General features: G+C 28.1%; 2 protein-coding genes across 2 annotated transcripts in view; both read left to right on the plus strand.

Annotated features, from left to right (window-relative positions):
- The window catches only part of LOC135962060 (uncharacterized), a 586,654-nt gene that overhangs the window by 123,344 nt on the left and 439,614 nt on the right, over positions 1–23,696 (plus strand). The gene's annotated exons all lie outside the window — the stretch shown is intronic.
- LOC135962247 (box A-binding factor) overlaps positions 1–23,696 on the plus strand; it is a 125,878-nt gene that overhangs the window by 101,316 nt on the left and 866 nt on the right. The gene's annotated exons all lie outside the window — the stretch shown is intronic.

Consider the following 23,696-nt stretch of genomic DNA (forward strand, 5'->3'; position numbering starts at 1 on the left):
AGGTCTTATGATCACTGTGTACCTCCTGTGTAAATATAAGCTTTAATATTCTTATCTTTTCCCAATGGTTTCATACAGGTATAAAAGACACATAGTGTTTTCGCATTCGCACAACATTTCCACGACAGCTTAGAGTCCAAAATGACGAAAAGATATTCGGTTTCCCTCGAAATCCTAGAATGGTATCATGCCAACTCGTTGATCTAAATTCGGCCTTCGCGAAGTTGACACCCAAACCGTTTAAAGGAGATCACTTATAGCTTGAAGAAATGTTCAACAAAGTTATTAGCTTAAGCGACTATCTTGGTATCCGTTCTGCTGAGTGTTTGAAAAGTATTTTATTCACGAAAAGGTTGTGCAAAAAAGGAAATATAACTATTACATGTCTCTAGTCACAACCTTCCTTGTTTTTCCCTTGCCCAAACTATATATATTCCACATCGATATTCCCTGGTCTACTCTTAGGTCATTTAGGACTTCCTCTATTAAGAATATAGATACTTTGTTGAATGCACCCTATGAATTCAGAGAGATTGACAGGAGAGATTACTCTCCTATCAAGAGTTTCCTCGAGGCTGGTTCCACTGGCATCTCCTTCACTGTGCGTTTTCTGCCTTACACAAGTTACCCGAAGTGATGATATTTCTAGCATGGACATCAACCAGACTTTCCATTGATTGATCTAGAGTCCTTTACGTTATTGTGGTTTATCTTGATCGCTTTGGAAATAAATGCCACTCTATCCTTATCTAACAAGACATGGCGTGAAGACCGCTATCGATCGTTGTAATAAAGTTGGTAATAGGCCATCTGACGCTGAAGATTTAATGGGCTAAAACGATGGAACCTACTCCTTTGTGTAAATCCAAGAAGACTCAACTGTGTTGTGATCGTTCGTGTTACGCAGAAATATTTTTAATATCAAAATTCTTGAAAGTTATCTTATATATTGAAACAAGATTTAGCTCTATCTGATATCTGGAGCTTTCGGCAAGCTGATTTCAACTTTCCTTATAAGGTTGCAAATGAATATTGTTCAAATTACAAACCTTTTACTCACTCGTGGTGAAGGGTGTGAAAATAATTAAAGAAAATTCCTGCTAAAATAATAAAAACAGGTCCAGCCCGCGGTTAAAAAAATCAACATTGCTGTTGTTGTTTTTTTTTTGGCTTAAGGATATAACTTGTTTATGATGGTTTGTTGTTGGCTTGGTAAATGTAATTGAACGTCCTTAAAGGTCATCTCTTATACAGCAGCATCATCATCATCTTTTGATCATTATTAACTCAAATACCTTTTACTAAAACACCGGTTTCACAAAACGCTATATTAAAATGTTTGTTGTCATTCTTTAAAACACAAAAAGAATCTAGTTTAAGAGGTACAACTACTCGTACCTTGCAACATACAGTCCAACACAAAAGCAGAGAGGAATCTTTTTAACACCATCTTTTTAATTAAACCCAAAAATAAATAAAAAATAAAATAACTGGAGGTTAAATACAGAAATTTTGGCAAACATGTTTGGTTTTATTATGATTTTTTTGCGTGCTACTAGTTGTAAATTTAGTTATTTGCCTCATGTATCAGGTTGCATTAACAATATGTTTTAGTTTTTTTTGTTTTTGGAATTCTGTTTTCTTTTTTTTGTTTTGTTTAAACATGTCTCAAATTCTTGTACGAGCAACGTACGTAGGTATATTATACTTATTTTGTTTGTTGGTTTGTAGTGACCGGTACTTGGTCATATCGGTCGGTATGTTAAGGTCACTTCTTTTTGTGTTTATCTTGTAGAAGAATTTTGTTTTAAACTTAAACAAGATCTAAATACTTTTCAAGTTATTTAGTTATTTAGAATGTTGTGTAATATAATAGTTAAGCACATATTTTAAGCTGGGTAAAGGATCCCAGCAGTTCTAGGAGAGTCAACTACCTTACTAGCTACCTCCTAACTGGTTACTTGATCAGCTACATAACTAGTTATTTTAACATGTAAGGGTGCTAGCTGGCCTCAAATAGTCAGTTAACCGACAGTCCTATAACTGATTGCTTGTAAACAACTCTCCAAGATATTAATTAAACGTTTGAAGTGACTACACTTTAGGTTACTTAGAGACACTTGTCTCCAACCTAGGTTACATTGGATGTCAGTATACTTAAGCAAAAAGAAAATAAACTGAATGAGAATTATTTCAACACAGTTTGTATAAAATCAGTACGAATTACTCACAAAAAAGTGCATTACAAAATAATTGTTTAAAGTGACTACATTCTTGATTACTTAGAGACACTTAAGGGACAAATGTCTTTGCATTAGATTACCTGGGATGTATAAAGTAACCAATTGACTTCTATCTGCACTACAAAGAGCAGACACGTGTCAAATGACTCAAAATATATCAATTGGAGTTAGACAAGTGATCAGACATTGGTGACAATTACTGTCTATAAGAATTATATTGACTACTTGCTTAACTGCTGGGCTGTTCTTTTAAATATTTGTTAGTAATATGTATTTGGGGTCTTTAGTGATGCCAACTATTGGGTGCATGACTTCAAAATGAGGGATTTTTTCCAATATTTAGCTTTTATTTTGAAACATTTGTACAATATAAATTTATTCAAAGTATTTGGCCCTTGTTAGCTATGACCTTTTCCCATCTTTCTGGCAACATATGGATTCCGAGCCAAAAGAACTGGTCTTATTTTGAGGCCAAGAACGAATCAAGCCAATTTTGGATACTCTGTTCTGAATGAAACGTATCCCAGAGAAAGCGTTCTGCTTCCGTCGAAACAAATAGTAGTAGGACGGGACAAGATCTGGACTATAAAGCGGGAGAGGCAAAACTTCACAAACACTCTAAATACTTTTTAAAAGGTATTGCAACATGAGATCGAGCATTGTCATGATGGAATATGAAGGATTAATTTCTGGCAGCATTTTCCGCCAATGCTCGCTTCAAACGAATATTTTGCATTCGGTAGAGGTTCCCTGTGATGGTCTGGTCAGAATTCAGCAGCTCATAATATATAGAACTCTTTTGCTCCCACGGAATACAGAGCATTACCTTAGCGCCATGGATATTTGGCTTTGGTGTGGATTCGGCTGGTAGGCTGGGCTTCACATACGATCTCATACGCTTCCAGTTATCGTAATGGATCCATTTTTCATCGCAAGAAATGATTCGTTGCAAAACTTATTTTCTTTTAAAGCGTTCAAGCATCATTTCGGAAATATAAAATCGTTTTTCAATATCTCTCGGCTTCAATACGTATGATACCCAGTTTCCCTGCTTTTGGATGAATCCTGCTGCTTGGAAACGTTTTTAAATTGCAGCTTGAGTAGCTCCCAATGTAGCTAGTGCTGAGTTTTACAACAATCTCCTTAATGCCTTCAATTCTTGGTCTTCAAACTTTTTTGGGTGATCTTTTCGATCTTTGTCTTCCGTATCAAAATCACCACTTCTGAACCGAACAAACCATCTCTCGCACATTGAAACTGATGAAAAACATTCATCATAAGCTTTGGTGAGCAATCGTAAAGCAAAACTTCCCGCATGTGACGCTTTCTTGGTACAAAATTATGCTTTTGGATGAATCCTGCTTGCAAACGTTTTGAAATTGCTGATTGAGTAGCTCCCTATGATTTGGCAAACTCTCGTTGAGTTTGACAACAATCTTCTTTTTTGGCTGGCCTGGTCGATTGCTTGTCAAAATCACCACTTTTGAACCGCACAAACCATCTCTCGCACATTGAACCCGATGAAACACATTCATCATAAGCTTTAGCACTTTTTTGGTACAAAAGTTCTGCTATTGAATGAATCCTGCTGCTTGCAAACATTTAGAATTTGCTGATTGAGTAGCTCCCTATGATTTTGCAATGTCTTGTTGAGTTTCACAACAATCTTCATGAAGTAATGCCTCGAATTCTTGGTCTTCAAACCATTTTTGGATGGCCTGGTCGATTGCTTGTCAAAATCACCACTTCTGAACCGCACAAACCATCTCTCGCACATTGAAACCTATGAAGCATATTCATCATAAGCTTTGGTGAGCAATTGCTGTGCTTCAGCGGCACTTTTTTTCAAATTAAAGAAGTAAAGCAAAACATCCCGCTTGTGACGCTTTGTTGGTACAAAATTATGCTTTTGGATAAATCCTGCTGCTTGCAAACGTTTTGAAATTGCTGCTTGAGTAGCTCCCAATGACTTTGCAACCTCCTATTGAGTTTGACAACAATATTCATGGAGTAATGCCTTCAATTCTTGGTCTACAAACTTTTTTTGGCTGGCCTGAACGATCTTTGTCTTCCATGTCAAAATCAATACTTCTGAACCGAACAAATCATCTCTTGCACATTGAAACAGATGAAACACATTCACCACAAGCTTTGGTGAGCCATCGTTGTGCTTCAGCGGCACTAGTTTTTCAATTTAAAGAAGTAAAGCAAAACTTCCCGCATATGACGCTTTGTCGGTACAAAATTCCACATTTTCGAAGTAAAAAAACTTGGTTTTTTACACTATAATGTTCAGTAACTATGTGAGAATAATTGAAAGATATTTACCCTTCCAAATGGCATCAAAAGATACGTCATCTATTGTAAATCCCGGAAAATCGACTTAGAATTGTGGTGATAATATTTTAAACGACATTTTAATGAAAACTCCTTATACACTTATGGGGTTTTTTTGAACAATCTTAATACAGAGTGAAATGTTAACTTTTTGAGACACGTTCATATTGTTTAATGTCCAATATAATTCCTTTTTGGCAAAAAATTAACATTTTTAATGTTTTATTAACAGGAAACTACACAATTTAGTGTCGGTTTTAGAACAAAAAACAAACTGAAAAATTCCCCAACTTTTTTAATAAAATTGTCACAATTAAGTAGCAGCAACTAACAAAAACCTCAAATATTTATTCCAAAAGTAATAAAACAATCATAATTTTACTTAAATTTTTATATTTTAATAAACTGTTTGTGTAAAACTTTTAACTAATGAACAATTACTGCAGCTACATACAACTGAAAACCTCAAAAATGCATGCTGATGATGATGATGAGGAACGTATGAATAAACAAATGAAATGGAGAGAAGAAATGTTGCAAAATTTTGCACAAAACTCATAATGAAGTAATTAACTTTAGAAAACCGCAAAAATGTGGGGAAAAGAAAAAAACACTGGCAGACAGAAACAGACACGTTCATAAGCCTCAAATTTACTAAAAGTTACACATGAAAATGTATGATTGAATGGGTACTTGTAGATACGCACAATTATGTTGCTGCATTTGTTTAAAAATCTCTTCAATGATCACAAGAAATGTCAGACATACCTCTGAGGCTGCCTCTACCTACTGACTGATATTTTGTTGGATTTTGCAAAAAAAGTTAGTTTGTAACATTGTTGTTTTGTTGTTTCTATTTAGTGTTAACTTTGTTCAACATTTAATAGGAACAAAATAAAAACATAATAAACCACATGTAGAAACAAAAATGTGAGGTTTTTTGTCATTAAAAGTATTTGTATTACAAATGAATGAACGAATGTATAAAAAATTAACACACAACTATAATAAATCTTAAGGCAATGCAAATTAGGGTATTCACGTCATTATTTCTATCGATGGCAAAAGTGCGGAAAGACAAATGTGTTTAAGCATAAACGCAACAACAAAAGCTTAAGAGAAAACAAGTTTCGCTTTCTCACAACATAAGGATTCCATGTTAAAAGAACTGCTCATCTTTCAAGACAATTTCGAATACTCTGTTATGAAGTGAAGCTTATTCCAGAGAGAGCGTTCTGCTTCGATCGAAACAACTAGTAGTCGGAAAGAGCAAGGTCTTGACTATAAAGTGGGTGACGTATAACTTCCCAACCACATCTTTCTAACTACTTTTCAACAGGTATTGCAACATGTGGCCGAGCATTGTCATAATAGAATATTACGGTTTCATGTCTGGCCGCATATTTGGGCATTTTTCGGCCAATGCTCGCTTCAAACGAATCTGTTGCATTCGGCACGTGTTCCAAGTGATGAACTGGCAAGATTTTAGCAGCTCATCATAGATAGGACCCTTTTGCTACCACCAAATACAGAGCATTACCTTAGCGCCATGGATATTTGGCTTTGATGTTGATTCGGCTGGCTTCCCATACGACCTCTTACGCTTCGGGTTATCGTAATGGATCCATTTTTAATCGCAAGTAAAGATTCAGTGCAAAAATTATTTTCTTTTATAGCATTGAAGCAGCATTTCGGATATCCAAAATCGTCTTTCAAGGTCTCTCGGTTTTATTTCGTATGGTACCAAATTTCCCTGCTTTTGGATGAATTCTGCTGCTCGCAAACATTTTGAAATTGCTGCTAGAGTAGCTCCCAATGATTTGCAAGCTCTTGATGAGTTCGACAACAATCTTCATGGAGTGATGCTTAAAATTCTTGGTCTTCAAACTGTTTTGGCTGACCTGGGCAATCTTTGTCTTCCGTGTCAAAATCACCACTTCTGAACCGCACGAACCATCTATCGCACGTTGAAATCGATGGAACACATTCTCCATAAGCTTTGATTGCTCAATCGGTTTGCTTCAGCGGCAATTTTTTTCAAATTAAAGAAGTTAAGCAAAACTTCCCGTATATGACGCTTTGCGGGTACAAAATTCGACATTTTCGAAGCAAAAATAAAACAATGTTCAATAAATAAGAGAGAATAGATGGCATGATCAATCTCGATTATAGTGTCCAAAAACCGGTTTCCGATTTAACCGAAAAAGTGTGTTTTATATCTAAAATTTTTGATTCTTCTGGATCTTTTACGAAATATTGTCAAATGCTAAAATTTTCTATAAAATAAAACAATATTTTTAAAAATGATATCAAAGTTTTTAAAAAATATGTTTAAATGAGCTTTAGAAAATATATTTCATTATAACCGGTTTCTCAAAAAACCGAAAAGTTAAAGAAAACCAAAAATGCTCGAGTTTACAAAGATGAAAAAACCGGTTGACAGGTTTTCGGTTTTGGATACTATAATCTCGATGCATGTGATATTTATGAAATTTAGTATTAAATAAGTTTAATGGGATTTCAAAAAGTTATTTTAGTTAATTTAAATGTGCTAAAACTCCCAGCAATAGTAAATATTATTGAAATGTATTATTGGGGTGATAAACTAGTTCTGATCCGCATATCATTTTAAAAATTTTGTTCAGAAATGTCTTTTACATTTTTATTCATCACATGGCAAACCCTAAAGAAAGACAAATGTAAACAAAACCAGTGAAAATTCCATCTTATACTACAAATCAGGCATGGAAATTTAAAATTTTGAAATTGTTTTTTTTTTTGAGAAATTTTTCTTTCAAAAACTAATTTTTCACATTAAAACCGATTCGAAAAGGGAAACGTAACCGTTACGATAATTTGATTTATTTCGTTTCATACGTTCATGATAAGAGGGTGAGTCAAAAAATCCGAATTTCGCGCATCCCAAAGCATCGCCTGCTTGATAAATACTATGGAAACTCTGCACCATCAATTTCAAAAGTGATTTACTGAATTTCGTTGTGGTCGTACAAGCACGGTAGATGCCGAATGTTCTGGACGCCCAGTTGAGGTCTCTACACCCGAAACAATTGAACAAAATTACGATATGGTGTTGGGCAATCGAATATTGAGACTGCGAGAGATTGTGGAATCCATGACTTAGTGGGCTTTCTACAAGACGGCACAGTTTCGGGTGCAGTTTCCATGCGATAAATCCATGAATTAGGCTAGGAAATTGTCCCACTTCTGACATATTCTATGGATTTAGACCCGACTGATTATTTCTTGTTTCCAGAACTGATGAAATGTCTCGGCGGAAAGAGAAATCATTCACAAAACACCTAATTTGCTGACCTGGACAAATCTTATTTTGGGAAGGGATAAAAAAATTGGAGAACATTTTTTTTCCAAAATTTTCATTTCATTTTAAAAAAAAAAATATTTTTTTTTAAATTTTTAGTGAAACTACTTTTTTGGGAAATTTTTTTTTTCAAAATTAAATTTTAATTTTTTTTATTTTTTTTTAATTTTAAAATTAGTTATTTATTATTATCATAAATTTTTTTCGGTTGAAAAAAAATTCATGTTCAAAAATATTTTTTCTGATTTTGACCCATTGTAGGTCCGGCTTACTATGGCGTTATATACGTCGTTGCAAAGGACTTTGCAACTATTATTAATATTGTCTATCCGCTAACTTAATGACTTAGTAAAATAGGTACTAGAGGGCCGATTTTCTCGATTTTAAATAACTGGGTCTATATTTTGATGTATCAATCATGTTTGTAAGTTATTTGTGTTATTTCGGTAACGGTATTTTAGCGATAATGGTAATTTTGCCCAACTGGGGGAAAATGTTTTTTCTATTTTATGTTATAGAATCTGTATATATAAAAAAGTAACGTTACTGACTGACTGACTGATTCATCATCGCACAGCCCAAACGCCTGAAGCTAGAATGATGAAATTTTAACTGTGGGTTCCTCCCTCCCCAAAACGATCCAATAAGAAGGGATTTTTGGAAATTCGAACGTTTAGGGGATAAAAAGGGTAAATTCGGTAACCTTATATCTTCAAAACTAATAAAGATACAAAAAAACTTAAGATTGCATGTTACTCCATTTAAAAAATAAGCTGACAAGTGTTTCGTACTTTTTCGAAATTCGAACCTTTTAGGGGAGAAAACGGATAAAAACTGTATTTTGGTACTTTTTTGGCACCCTATTAAACCAATAAACATGGGAACAAAATTTAAATCGTATTCTTTACTTATCAAAAAATAAAAAATATAAGTTTGATACTTTTTGGAAATTTTAACTCTTAAGGGATAAAAATTGTGTTTATTTATTTATTTCATAAAATAAGTTTTTCTATAATTTGACATAGACATACGAATATTTTATTATGAGCTCCCACCACGATACAGAAATTTATTTGAATAAAATTTTACCACCGCAATGGGGATAAAAAAGGTACCAAAAAGGGGATAAAATCGGGAAAATACATTTTATTAGAAATTATTAAGCCAATTTTGATAATTTTTTAACATTGGTTCATACAAAAATTAACTAACGGTTGTTATTTGGAACTCGAGTGCCAAATTTTTTTTTTGGTTTTTTAATATTTAGCGAAAAAAAACTTTTGAGAAAAAAAATTTTTTTTTTTAATTTTTTGTAAAAAAAATTTTTTCCAATTGTTTTTTTAAAATTTTTAAGTTTAAAATTTTTTTTTTTAAATATTTAGCGAAATATATTTGTTTTTTGAATTTTGTTTTAATATTTACCGAAAAAAACGGGTTAAAAATTATTTTTTATTCCAAAGTTGTTTTTTTAATTTTTTGAAATAAAATTTGTTTCCAATTGTTTTTTTTTAAATTTTTAAATTTAAACGTTTTTTTAAATATTTAGCGAAAAAAAACTTTTGGTGAAAAATAATCCGGTTTAAAAAATAGTTTTCCCGATTTTTACCCATTGAAGATCCAACTTAATATAGTTTTATATTCATCGTTGCATTGGACTTTGAAATATCTATCATTAGATATCCATATTGTCTATATTAATGACTTAGTAATCCAGATATAGGTCAAAAATCGAGGTTGTCCTGGAGGAATTCCGGAGATATTGATGTATGAATCGTGTATATAAGTTATTTGGAGGCTTCGGAACAGACAGACGGACATGGCTTAATTAATTATTTTTAACGATAACAAACAATTATGCCAAAATCTTGTGAATGACTATTTCATTAAGCCTGTTTAAAAAGTGGTGCCTTTCTAACCCTGTGATAAAATTGAAGGTGAAACATGTAGCATATTTTTGGGGTTTTAGGGCAACATTATTTGAAAAAAAACACCTTATACGCTTGCCAAACTAAATTTGTTTAAGAAAAGAACACAAAGATGGCAGAATAAAGGCATCACTTATGCCAGAAAAGAAAACGCCATTAAAAAAGTTCAATATCCAGCATAAAATATACTATAGTCCTGAATTGTCCATCCCTGCTTCAAATATATATCTTATATTTCCCGCCATGAAGTTGTACTGTAAAGTAAGCAGTTGTTTCTTTCATATTTTTTTTTCTTAAGTTTTTTATTATGATTTTTTTTTCAATTATTTATTAAAACAAAAAACCATATAAAAGAAAAGATGATAAAAAAAAACAATTTTCTCTGGCTGCATGAATGAATTTTAAACGCATTTTTTTTTAAAAAAAAAAAATTCAACCACAACTGCAAAACAAAAAAACAACAATTAATAATTGAAAACCACAAACAACAACTGAGTTGTTAAAATTTTATTATTTAAATTAAGCAATACAACAACAAAATAAAAGAAAAAGAAAATTTAACACGACTTGAGTCTCGCTCTCAACAGACTTATTATTTTCATTGAAAATTGTTGAATATAGTTTTGCATTTTATTATTTTTTTTATTTTTTTTTTTAATTTTCGTATTGAGTTTTGTATTTAATTACATAATAAAAGCCGCCTTAAAGTTTTTTAGTTGCGTTTTTTTGTTTTCTTTGTAATTTTCTTTTCTTTTGTTTGTTTTTGTTATGAATTTTAATGAAAAAAAATAATAAAAAATTAAGCAATTTTTTGATTATTATAAAAAGAAAGAAACAAATTATTTAGTTTTATTTTCTTTGAAAAAAAGGCTGGTAAAGCAGTGCTAGGACACGATAACAGAGTTCTTTGTGCATAAATTGAATGATATTTCCTGATGGTGTAGGTACTCTCTGGTTGTGATGATCAAAAGTGGCTCTGTAGATCGTGTGATTTAATACCATAAGATTTACTTTTATGGAGTTATTTGTAGATAAAGGTCTATGCCAAAAAGCCCTTCTTCAATCTTACATTGAAAAACCAAATTCAGCCCCCTTTATGCAAAACGATCATGAAAATTTTCGAAAAATTTTCCTAAGAAAAAACTTACAAAACTACCTACTTAGAAGCTACTTAACTCCTTTTAACTCAAACACACAAAAAAACCTATTAAATTTGTTATGGCCGGCCACCATAATCTAATTGTAATACGAGTATTATCATTTAAAGCATAGATTTATGCTAAACTACTGCAGCAACTGGCAACTGCACTTTAAAAAGTGGGTGGTGAATGGCTTTTCCAAACAAACAAACGACCAACCAGCCAAAAAATATCATTATCAGCAGTTGGCCGAAATATCCAAACCAAACTATGCATTTTATGAGCAACTATTACAATTCTAACAAAATAAATAAACAAACAAAAGGAAAATAAACAATCAATACAATACAAATTTGCAAAAATGCTGCCCTCTGCCCACCCCCACCTCCTTGAATATTCAAAATTATTGCTACACTTTGGTTGATAAATTTACATATTTTTGTTAATTTAATAACATTGTTAAACAGATGAAAGAAAAAACTCCCCACCACCCCACAAACAAAAAATGACAACTACCAAAGTGGACCATAACAATAAAGACAATAATAAACATAAGTAAGATTTTTTAGAGTTTTAAGAGGGGTGGGGGAGAGAGCAAGAGAGAACCAACAAACAAAAAAAGGGTGGCGACATTAGGAGTATTAAATTGTAAAAGAAATCTACATTTTAGTTGGTTTTTTATGGTGGAAATGAAAGGATTAAATTGAAAATATTGTGGTATTATTAGACAAGAAGTAAAATAAGTATAAAAACAAAACTAAACTAAAGAAATAATGGTGAGTGGGAGAAATAAAATTAAAACTTTAAAAATATAAAAAAAAACTGTATCCAGTAGTTTTTGGCCTCCTATGGGACTTGAATCACTTATGTCGATATTTTAATAGGATTTTAATAAGGTCAAATAGGGACCGATCCTCACAAAAATTGGTAGAAAGATTTAGGTTCATATAAAACTTGTTTATGTACAATTTCAAGATATTCATTATTATAAGACAATTATGAATGTTCAAGTCATTTCCCCCTTGTATGGGGACTAGGGACAAATGTTGCCCTATTTTCGCCATATTGTATAATTTCAAATGGCTTTCAAATCTATGGCATCTACCACATTTCAGCAAACCACATTTTTACCATTGAAATTGATGGTGCAGAGTTTCCATAGTATTTATCAAGCTTAGCCCTTATTTGAAAATAATCCTTAAGAAGCACACGAAATTCATTTTTTTTCCAAATGCCTGTTGACAGGAGCAGTTTTGCCCTTTCAGCTAAGAGGCGAGAAATTCAAAAAGTCATGGAATCCTATATCGTTTTCTTACATATTCAGCCCAACCATGAATAAAAAATGCGAAAAGGGATTATTTTTGTTTTGTTAAAAATTTGTTGACAATTTTTAAACTTTGGAATTGCTATACATATTCGAAATTATTTAAATTTATCGAATAATTTATATTATTTGAAGTTTCGAGTACTCGAAGTTATTTATAATTTTGTGTTCTTAATCTAATTCGAAATTTTAAATTATCAATATTTTTAAAAATTTCCAATTTTCGAAATTATTTGAAATTTTTTGTTCAAATAATTGATTTTATTCGAAATTTCTAGTACTCGAATTTATTCGAAAATTTTAATTGATATATTATTAAATATTTCGAAATTTCAATTTATTTAAAAATGATTGAAATTTTGAATTATCAATATTATTTCGAATTATTGAATTTTCAATGTTGTTTGACATTTCAAATTCTTAATCGAATTTTCTTTATACTAAAATTTTAAATTATCGCAAATATCGAAATTATTTATATTTATCGACTAATTTATATTATACCAAATTTCGAGTAGTAATCGAATTTATTGGAAATTTTGAATTATAGATATTATGTAATATTGCGAATTAATATTAGAAAATTTTTAATTACCAAAATTATTTAAAATACTTAAAAAGAAAATTTTATAGTTATACGAAATTTCGAATTATCGATATTTAAACATTAATCGAAATTTGTCAAAATTATTCGAAATCTAACATGTTAAATTAATCGAAATTATTTAAATTTATCGATTAAATTATATTATGTATTTGAAATTTATTTTAAATTTAGAGTTACATATTTGAAATTTTCAAAATTTCCAATTTTCAGAATTATTTGTTGAAATAATTGATTTTATTCGAAATTTCATATACTCGAATTTATTCGAAAATTTGAATTAAATATTTCGAAATTTCAATTTACCAAAATTACTCGTAGTTTATAATTATTCCAGTTATTTGAATTTTTTTAGAAAATTTAAAAAGTTTTTTTTTGACAGTTTTTAAAAATTATCGAAATTTTGAATTATCAATATTATTTCGAATTATTGAATTTTCAATGTTGTTTGACATTTCAAATTCTTAATTGAATTTTCTTTATTCTAAAATTTTAAATTATCGCAAATATCGAAATTATTTATATTTATCGACTAATTTATATTCCATATTCGAAATTTTGAATTATTTTGTAATATAGCGAATTAATATTAGAAAATTTTAAATTACCAAAATAATTCCTAATTTTGAATTATTCTAATTATTTAAAATTTTTAAAAAGAAAATTTTGATAAAAAAAAATATTGACTTATACGAAATTTCGAATTATCGATATTTAAACATTAATCAAAACATTGTCAAAATTATTCGAAATCAAACAATGTTAAATTAATCCAAATTATTTAAATTTATCGAATAAATTATATTATTCGAAATTTCGAGTACTCGAAATTTTAAATTTATTTTTTCAAATACATTCTTGATTTTATACGAAATTTCGAGGATTCGAATTTATTCGAAAATTTGAATTGATATATTATTTAATATTTCGAAGTAATATTCTAATTATTCTTATTTTCGATTTATAATTATTCGATTATTTATATAAAACTAGCCAGGCTTCGCCCGGATGCATTTACTAATGTTAGTTCTTCTAGTTTCTGCAACCCACTGTTCTTATTTATTTGCAAATAAAATATCTAAATTTGTACTGCATACTTTAGGGAGCTTTTTTATTATTAATTTTTTAATTTTTTTTCTTTACAAACCATCTCCAAATTTCGAATCGAATAAAAAAAAATCAGCCAAATCGCTCCAGCCGTTCTCACGTGATGCCATTACATACATGGACCATTTAATTTTTATATATATAGATTGAAAATTTTTTAAACGAGATTTCAAATTATTATTCGAAATTTCTCGATCATGAATTATTTGAAATTTCAAATAGTTGAAAATTTTGTATTTTTGGAATTACTTAAAATTATTTAGATTTATCGAACAATTTATATAATTCCAAATTTCGATTATCGAATTTATTAGAAATTGATTTATTTCTAATTTCGAAAGAAATCTTTAATATGTATTACTTTATTATTAACCATTTTGAATTAGTGATATTTTTGTAATTTCAAATTGTCAGTTTGGTTTTTTGAAAATTGTTAAAGATTTCGAATTATGAAAATTTTTCGAAATTTTTCAATATCCAAATTTTTTTATTCAAAATTATTTAAAATTTAGAATTATTAAAATTAGTTTTTAGATTTTAAGAAATATTTTTTTTGTAAAAATTTAAAAAATTTTACTAAAAAAAGTTTTAAAATTTGAACACTATAAAATTACATATAAGTTAGGCCATTTTATAGTGTTAAAATTTTAAAGCTTTTTTTAGTAAAAATTTTTAAATTTTTACATAAATTTTAAATAATTTGGATATTGAAAACATTCTAAAAATTTTCATAATTTGAAATCTTTATTCTGTTTTTAGATTTTAAGAAATATTTTTTGTAAAAATTTAAAAAATTTTACTAAAAAAAAGTTTTAAAATTTTAACACTATAAAATTACATATAAGTTAGGTCATTTTATATTGTTAAAATTTTAAAGCTTTTTTAAGTAAAATTTTTTAAATTTTTACATAAATTTTAAATAATTTGGATATTGAAAAATTTCGAAAAATTTTCATAATTTGAAATCTTTATTCTGTTTAAAATGTTTTCGAAATTATCAAATAAAAGTTTTAATTTAATAAGTTGCAGAAATTTCTATAAAATTTTTTTCAAATATTTTTAATTCGAGTTTTTCAATATTTTGTATGCATAGTGAATTCAATTTTTGCTAGGGAATTCAGAAAATCAAATTTTTCTTTTAACATTACAGTTTTTCATAAATTTTTAAAATGTTTCATTAACATTGTTGGGGGTTTTTACCAAGAGTACCAAACTCACACTTTTTTTCAAAACAAATATTGCATATTCAATGCTCCAATTACGTTTTTTTGCATTAACAAAATAAATATCAATAATAATTTCAAAATAACTTATATCCAAAGTGCTAAAATCAATTAGAATCAACGCAATCATTTTGATGAAATCATTTTAGTGGAATATTTGTTGTGATGTTTTCTTGTCGCGCTCCGTCAAACGGTTAAATGTCAATGTCTTGTTGATAAATAAACTTTATCACAAACTTGTGCGTAAAGTAAACAACAAATAAATAAGTAAAAAAGGTGTTAAATGTTTCCAAAAAGAAAAAAACACAGTGTTGTAATTTAACGTGTGTTAATGATATTAAAACTTTTTGAGAGTTTCAATCTCTTACACATTTTATCATTTTAATTATAATCATGTTAATAGAAAATACTAACATTAATTGCAGACGCTTCATGTAAATATAGTTTGTTTTTGTTGTTAATAAAAAAATATTTTGCAATTGGGGTTTTGTATTTTTTTTTTTTTTGGTGTGCGTTTTTTTAACTATATTGACATGAACGTGAAATTTATAAACAATTTTATTTTTTGCATAATAATCAAGGTCAGTAAATAATTTTAATGTTGCCAAAAAAATAAAAATAAATACAGTCATATTAAACCTTACCCATGATTATGTGACAAGCATGTGATAATCGAAATTAAATACAAAAAAAAATAAATTTATAAAAAAAAGATCAATACATTAGTAAATTCAACACTTTTAAAGCATTAAACTTAGTTCGTTTAAATGCTTTTTAAATAAATAATAAAAACAAAACAATGATAAAGCCAAGGGGTCGTCTTTTTTAATGGCAAAAAGATGTGATTGCAAACTATGCCTACGTATGGATACATTAGGGTGCTGCAAATAATGAATTTTAAAAAATGTTTAGCGGATTTTTTAGACAATATAAATAACTTCTGATGAAATAGCAAAATTGAATGTAATACTCTAATTTTAATAATTCTAAACTGTCAAACAGTTTTTCTTTTTTTTTTGGTTGGCAACAATTTACCCTTACATATGAAATGAATAAAAAGTAAATCTGTCAGCACTCTGACTTGTTTTGCAATTATTTGATTGCAATAAATATGTCTAGCTTTATAATTTAGAAAATAATGCCGCCAACTAAATATTTTTGTGTCGGCATTTCATTTATGTTTAGTTTTGTATGCTTTGAAGTACTTTAAATGATAGTTAAATAGTACTTTATGTCATAAATTAAAGTCTTTTTCTGTTTGAAAAATATTTAAATTGTTTTGATATGAGAGCAATTTTGACAATTGTTAAAATGTTATAATTATAGCTAAACATTTTAATAATAATAAACATTGATATGAAAACAAATAAATGTATACAATTAAAATACAATTTACATTAAAAATTAACTGATTTATTTTTTAAATTTTCAACCCTTTTTCAAGTGACAGCTGAAGTGCTTTAAATTTTGTATTTATTTTTTAAATGTTGAAATTAAAAAATATGTAAATACAAATTTGTTTGAAAAATATATTCCTTAATTTTTGTTTTCAAAAACATGACCTTTTGCCAAATATATATACTTTTGAAATCGATGTCTTCCGATCGATGAAATTTAAAATTGTTCAACAAGATTGGTCAAGAACTCTCTTAGAGGGGGTTAAAATTTGACATTTTGGCCAAACAGGTGGCCTTTTTAAAGGGCCTATTTATACCCTACACTCTACACCATAGTGGGAAGGTTATTATGCGTTTGTGCAGATATTTGTAAATATTAGTCTAACACCCACCTTAAAGTATATCGATCGACTTAGAATCACTTTCTGAGTCGATTAAACGATGTCCTTCCGTCTGGTTGGCTGGCTGGCTGTCCATGTAAACCTTGTGCGCAGAGTACAGGTCGCAATTTTGAAGATATTTCGATCAAATTTGAAAGTTTATTGAAAATGGCTGAAATCGGTCCATTATTTCACCTAGCCCCATACAAATGTCCTTCCGAAATTAGACTTTATCGGTCATAAATGTTTAATTTATAAATGTATCTCCACAAATTGAGCTCAAAATAAGTTTTATATATACAAAATTTATGTTACTAAATTTTGTTATGATCGGACCATAATTAATCATAGCTCCCATATAGACCCGCTTCCGAAAATCACTTTAACGTGCATTAATCGCTTAAAAATGTTGGTATACTCACAAAATTCAACATAGTAAACTTTCATAGAGGCATAAATCACACGACCTAATTTCATGGTAATCGGTCCATAATTGATCATAGCCCCCATATAAGGACCACTTCCGAAAATCGCTCAAAAATATAAATTATTGAAATTTTAAACGAAAAATGTTTTTGCTCTTTCACTTAGTGTAGGGTATTATATGGTCGGGCTTGACCGACCATACTTTCTTAATTGTTTTTTTTTTTGCTCAAATGAAAGCTTAGGTCTACTTTTTTAAACCTCAATTTCCTATCAAATATCTATGACGATAAGGTAATTGCAAAAGGGTCATATCTACTATGGGCTGCTGAAATCTGACCAGACCACCACAGAGAACCTGTACCGAACTCAACTGATTAGTTTGATGCAAGCATTGGCCGAAAAACGCCCAGAATATGCGGCCAGACATGAAACCGTATTATTCCATCATGGCAACGATAGGCCACATTTCAATAAAACCTGTTAAAAACTATTTAGAAAGAAGTTGTTGGGAAGTTTTGCCTCACCCGCTTTTTAGTCCAGACCGTGCCCCGTTCGAATAATTCCGAAAATTCAAAATTTTCATTTTAAAGCTTAAAGTAATTTTAAGCTCTTGAAATTTCGAATAACAAATGGAAATATCGACAATTTGAAATTCGAAATTTGGAACAAATTCTAGAATCAGTTATTCGAAATTTTTAATAATTTTCATAATTTGAAATTTCGAATATGTAATTCCGAAATTTAAAAATTGCAAATAAAAATTTTAAATTTAAAATAATTTGGATAACATTTCGAATATTAATTTACAAAAATTGAAAATTTTTAATTTAAACTATCAAATAATATTAAGAACTTGAATTTTCGAATAACAGTTGGAAATTTCGACATTTTGAAATTCGAGAATTTTCTTCGTATGAATTAATCAAAAATTGGAAATAATTTCGAAAACTTTAAATATTTAATAATTTGAAACAATAAAAAGTACTTCAAATTTCAGTTAATAATTTTAAATATCTAAATAGTTTCGAATATATAATTCCAAAATGTTCTATTTAATTTCAAATAATTTGAATAATTCTAAATTTCGAATATTTATTTACAACATTAAATAATGCAATTCAAAATTCGAAAAATTCCGAAAATTCGAATTTTTAATTTAAAATAATTAAGAGCTTAAAATTTCGAATAAGAATTGGAAATATCGGCATTTTGAAATTATTCAAAACTTCGAAATTTCAATTTTGAAACTTGAATATTTTCCATACAAAATTTGTTTAACGTTTGTTGTTTCGTTTTAAAAAATTAGACCCTTAATTTCTATTCTATTAACAAAAATTCAAATTGTTCTAAATTATGGGTAACAAACATATTTAGTATTTCTCTCGAATATTAAACTAAATAAATATAGATTGTTTCTTTTTTTTTTTGCACAAAATATTGCTTTATTAAAAAACCATCGATCCAACTGATTTATCTGTGTATATGATTAATAAAATTAGCATTAAAATTTAAAATAATAGCAAAAACAAACAAAATTTGCATTGTTTTGCGATCATTTGCGAACGTGAATATTTTTTTTAAAAGCTGAAGTGAAACATTAACTCAGCATAAATAGATTATGCAAAAAAAGAATCAATAACACTCCAACACACATGTCATTAATAGTGTGAAGTATACAAACAAATATAGATATAAAAAGTAAATAAATTATGCAAAATACTGGAAAGGAATTTTAAATTAAAATAAAAGTGAATTGTTTAATACTAGATTGATGCAAATCATTATGATCGATTGTTCCTTTTACTATAACAATAATAATCTTCAGCCGATATTGGTAATTTTGAAGTTTGAAAAATGTGTTCTTAGAAGAGATAAAACTGCATTTTTCCCCTTCCAGTAAAAACAGTTTGAAAGCTCAAATACAATATTCGAAGTTTCGAATAATAATAATTCGAGGTTTCTAACAATTTTATTGATAATTTTAAATTTCCAAAAATATCTATGGAAAATAGCATGTAATAATCTTTAAACAGCTAAAATAATAAATAAAATACTGCTAACAGCAGCCCAACATAGCAACCAATCCAACATGTTGCTTTCAAACCTAAACTTCAGACTTGCAAAACCATGTTCGCCGGTTGTTTACAACAATCCCACGAGAAAGAGGAATTTAAAAAAAAAAAAAAATAAAAAAACTGACACATAATTTTCTTTTAAATGCACATGGACGGTTAGTGGTAACATTTAAGATTTAAAACATTTTTAAAATTTTTTTGTTTAAACAACTTGAAATAGAAAGTGAAAATACTAGTTAAACAACAAGCACTGGCTGCCTTCAAACCCAAACAAAAATCAAAACAAACAACAGAAAGATATTAAATTAAAAGAAAATAAAATTAAATTAAATCAAATAAAAGTCATTAAGAGAAGAAAAAGAGTTAAAAGATAGATACACAATGTTTACAGAGAAAACCGTAATAAATGCAATACAAAACATTAATAACAACAACAATGTAGAAATGATGGAAATAAAGGTAAGAAAATAATAACAACAACAACGATGCCGATGTAATAAAGGGAAGTGCAACATCAAGTTAAATATCAACAACTACAACAACAAGCCGTTGATAATGATATGTTGGCGATAACACCGTTTTTCTTTTTTGGTTTTGTTTTTGTTATGATTTTTGGAGTAAAAAAATGAATTTCAAGGTTATGGTACAAAAAAAAAAGCAAAACAAAAACGCACAACAGTGACGAATGTGATAAAAATAATGAATTTGCTGATGATGTTTGTGGTTGGCTTTTTGTCTTTGCATGTCCGTCCGTCCGTCCCACCATCCGTATGCAAGTAAATGTATGAATGAATTATTGCTGGGCAATAATTTATTTTTTCTGTTTTTTTTTTAAATATTTATGGAATATTTTTGTTTTTGGGATCGCCAGCCCAAAAAATGAGGAGTAGGTCAGGTACACTATGTAATTGTTTTGTTTATACCTTATTTTATTTATTTTTTGTGTTTTCAACAACAATTTGCAATTGTTTTTATGGTGTTTTGTTTTATAGTAAACAAAGTTACTATAAAGAAATGTGCTACATTCGGCAGGGACAAGTACATTTTTGTATGCCCCTACTTTAAACAATAAGAAGTACTTGAATTATTGTATGTGAAACAAGCTTGTTTTTTTTCAACTAAATTGTCTATCAATAGAAAAAAATTTAATTTCAATTTATGTACATATGTATTTCAAATTTGAAGTGTAAATTAAAATTTTAAAATGTTATTAGAATTTTAAAACAATTTGTAAAATTATAAAAAAAATTTTCATAATTTTAGAAATTTCTAATTTTAAATTTTTCATTACATACTTGAAATTTTAAAAAATATTCTATTTTTATTTTTTTTTAATACTATTTGTAATTTAAAAACATTTTTCATTATTTTAAATTCCAAAAAAAAAAATCTTAAATTATAAAAAATTTTCAATTCTGAATTTTTTTTAAATATTTGATATTTAAAAACAGTTTTTTTTCATTCTTTGAAATTAAAAAAAATGATCTTAAAATATAAAAAAATTTCATTTCAAATTTTAAACAATTTTCATAATTTTAGAAATATGTATTTCAAACTTTTTTGAATTTAAAAAAAAAAAAATCATAAATTGAAATTTTTAACAATTTTCGATTTTATTTTTTTTTAAATAGTATTTGTAATTTAAAAACATTTTTCATTATTTAAATTTCAAAAAAAAATTCTTAAATTATAAAAAATTTTCAATTCTGAAATTTTTTTTAAATATTTGAAATTTAAAAACAGTTTTCATTATTTGAAACTAAAAAAAAAATTATCTTAAAATATAAAAAAATTTGAAATTTTTAAAAAGTTTTAATTTGAAATTTAAAAAATGTTGAAATAATTCTCAAAATATTAAACATTTTCATTATTTAAAATTTTATAAAAAGTTCATAAAATTAGAATAAAATTTATAATTTAAAAAAAAAATCATAATTTACAATTTGAAAACATTTTCATAATTAAAATTTAATTTTTAAATATTTCATAATTTGAAATTTAAAAAAAATATAAATTTTTTAAAAATATATTTTGACCCAAAACTCGAAACTTCAAATAATAGTTGCAACCTTATGACTTAAAAATGGGGGATTCTTTTTAAGTTTTTAGCTTTTATTTTGAAACATTTGTACAATATAAATTTATTCTTTTTAACAACATATGGATTCCGAGCCAAAAGAACTGCTCATCATTTGAGGCCATGCTCGAATCTAGCCAATATCAGATACTCTGTTCCAAAGTAAAGCGTATCCCAGAGACAGGGTTCTGCATCGATCGAAAAAATATTAGTCGAATGGGGCACGGTCTGTACTATAAAGCGGGTGAGGCAAAACTTTCCAACCACTTCATTATAAATACTTTTTAATAGGTATTGCAACTGTTATGATGAAGAAATAGCTACCGGTTTAAATAAATAAATAAATAATTAATTATTTCCTTATTTATTCCAAAAGATCTTCTAAAATAAATATTCACTAAGCTGTGTATCGTTCCCCGACAACAGTTGGCAACAATACTACAACTTATTTAACTCAATTTCCGTTAAATTTAACTGAACAAAAAACGTTTCAAATAAATAGACTTTATATCACAGCTAAATTTAGGCTAAATACAAAAAACTAAACTCTATTCATTTAAATAACATAAAACCCCCCACTGTGCTGAGAAACAAAGTAATTAAAGAATTTTACTGGTACTTTAAACTCTATTAAACTAATTTCATTACTTTAACATTAATTAACTTTAAAACCAAAAAAAAAAAATATTGTATGTGGTTAATGAAAACATAAATAAATCATTTTAAATAAGAGTAATAACGATTATTATTTAAGTGAACAATGTTTAAACATTGACCATCGATCGATTTGCATATAAATGAACTGATAATTCTATTAATATGTAAAATATTAAAAGATCGATCTACATACAGTTTTTATTAATAATAAAAATACATGAATATAGGTGGTAATAATTCTCTATAAAATATGTTAATTATTTGAAAAAGCGAAAGTCAAAACTCACGCACTTTTGATATTAACAATTTAATAATGTTGTGTGTTTTTATGAATCAAATTGTTAAGATCTTTAAGATCTGCAGAAGGCCCTAAACAAAGCGTATTTGAAATGTTTTTATATTGGTTGTATGACTTAAAAATGCGGTATTTTTTCAAATCTTTAGCTTTGCTCCCACCAAATACAGAGCATTACCTTAGCGCCATGGATATTTGGCTTTGGTGTCGATTCTGCTGGTTGTCCGAGCATAACATACGATCTCTTACGCTTCGGGTTATCGTAATGGATTCATTTTTCATTGCAAGTAATGATTCGGGGCAAAAATGATTTTGGATGAATCTTGCTGCTCGCAAACGTTTAGAAATTGCTGCTTGAGTAGCTCCCAATGATTTTGCAACAATCTTCATTCAGTAATGCCTCCAATTCTTGGTTTTCAAACTTTTTTTGCTGGACTTCCGTGTCAAAATCACCACTTATGAACCAAACAAATCTGCTCTCGCACGTTGAAAGCGATGGAATATTTTAAATTTTGTATATTTCTATTATTGAAATTAAAATTTTTTATTTTTATAATTGAAATTATTTATGGAATATCGATAACTGTGTTTACGATTAATAGTTATTTTAGCAGTAACGGTAATTGTAGTTATTTCGGTTTCGGTGGATTCTAACAGTACTAAAAACATAGCAATTTATGATTTATCCTAGTTCATTACTTTCTGAAGCTATTTGTCTCTGCTACAAATTAGCAAAGACATTAACACATCTATTGTGACAATTAAAGGCATTCACAAATAGAAAACGTCATTCACAATGGAATTAATAAGAGATAAAAAATAAAAAATAGAAAAAGAAATATTAAAACAAGTCGTCTATATAGCTTTAAATAAGTTATTTGCCAAAAGCAAAACACCAGAAATTTTGTTTAATCGTAGATTGGTTCTTTAAAAAAATATTATAAAATAATTGATTTTCAGAATGTGGCTTAATTTAAATGGAGACATTTCTGGGGAATCACAACTGACCTACCAATGATTGTTTACATAAGTTAGTTTCCTACTATGTACTTTTCTAAAACTTTATAAATCTGTATGGTTTGTTTATATTAATAATTATTTACATAAGTTAGTTTTCTACTCTGTACTGCTCCAAAACTTTATAAAT

Source organism: Calliphora vicina, chromosome 5 (assembly GCF_958450345.1).
Source record: "Calliphora vicina chromosome 5, idCalVici1.1, whole genome shotgun sequence".
Taxonomy (NCBI): domain Eukaryota; kingdom Metazoa; phylum Arthropoda; class Insecta; order Diptera; family Calliphoridae; genus Calliphora; species Calliphora vicina.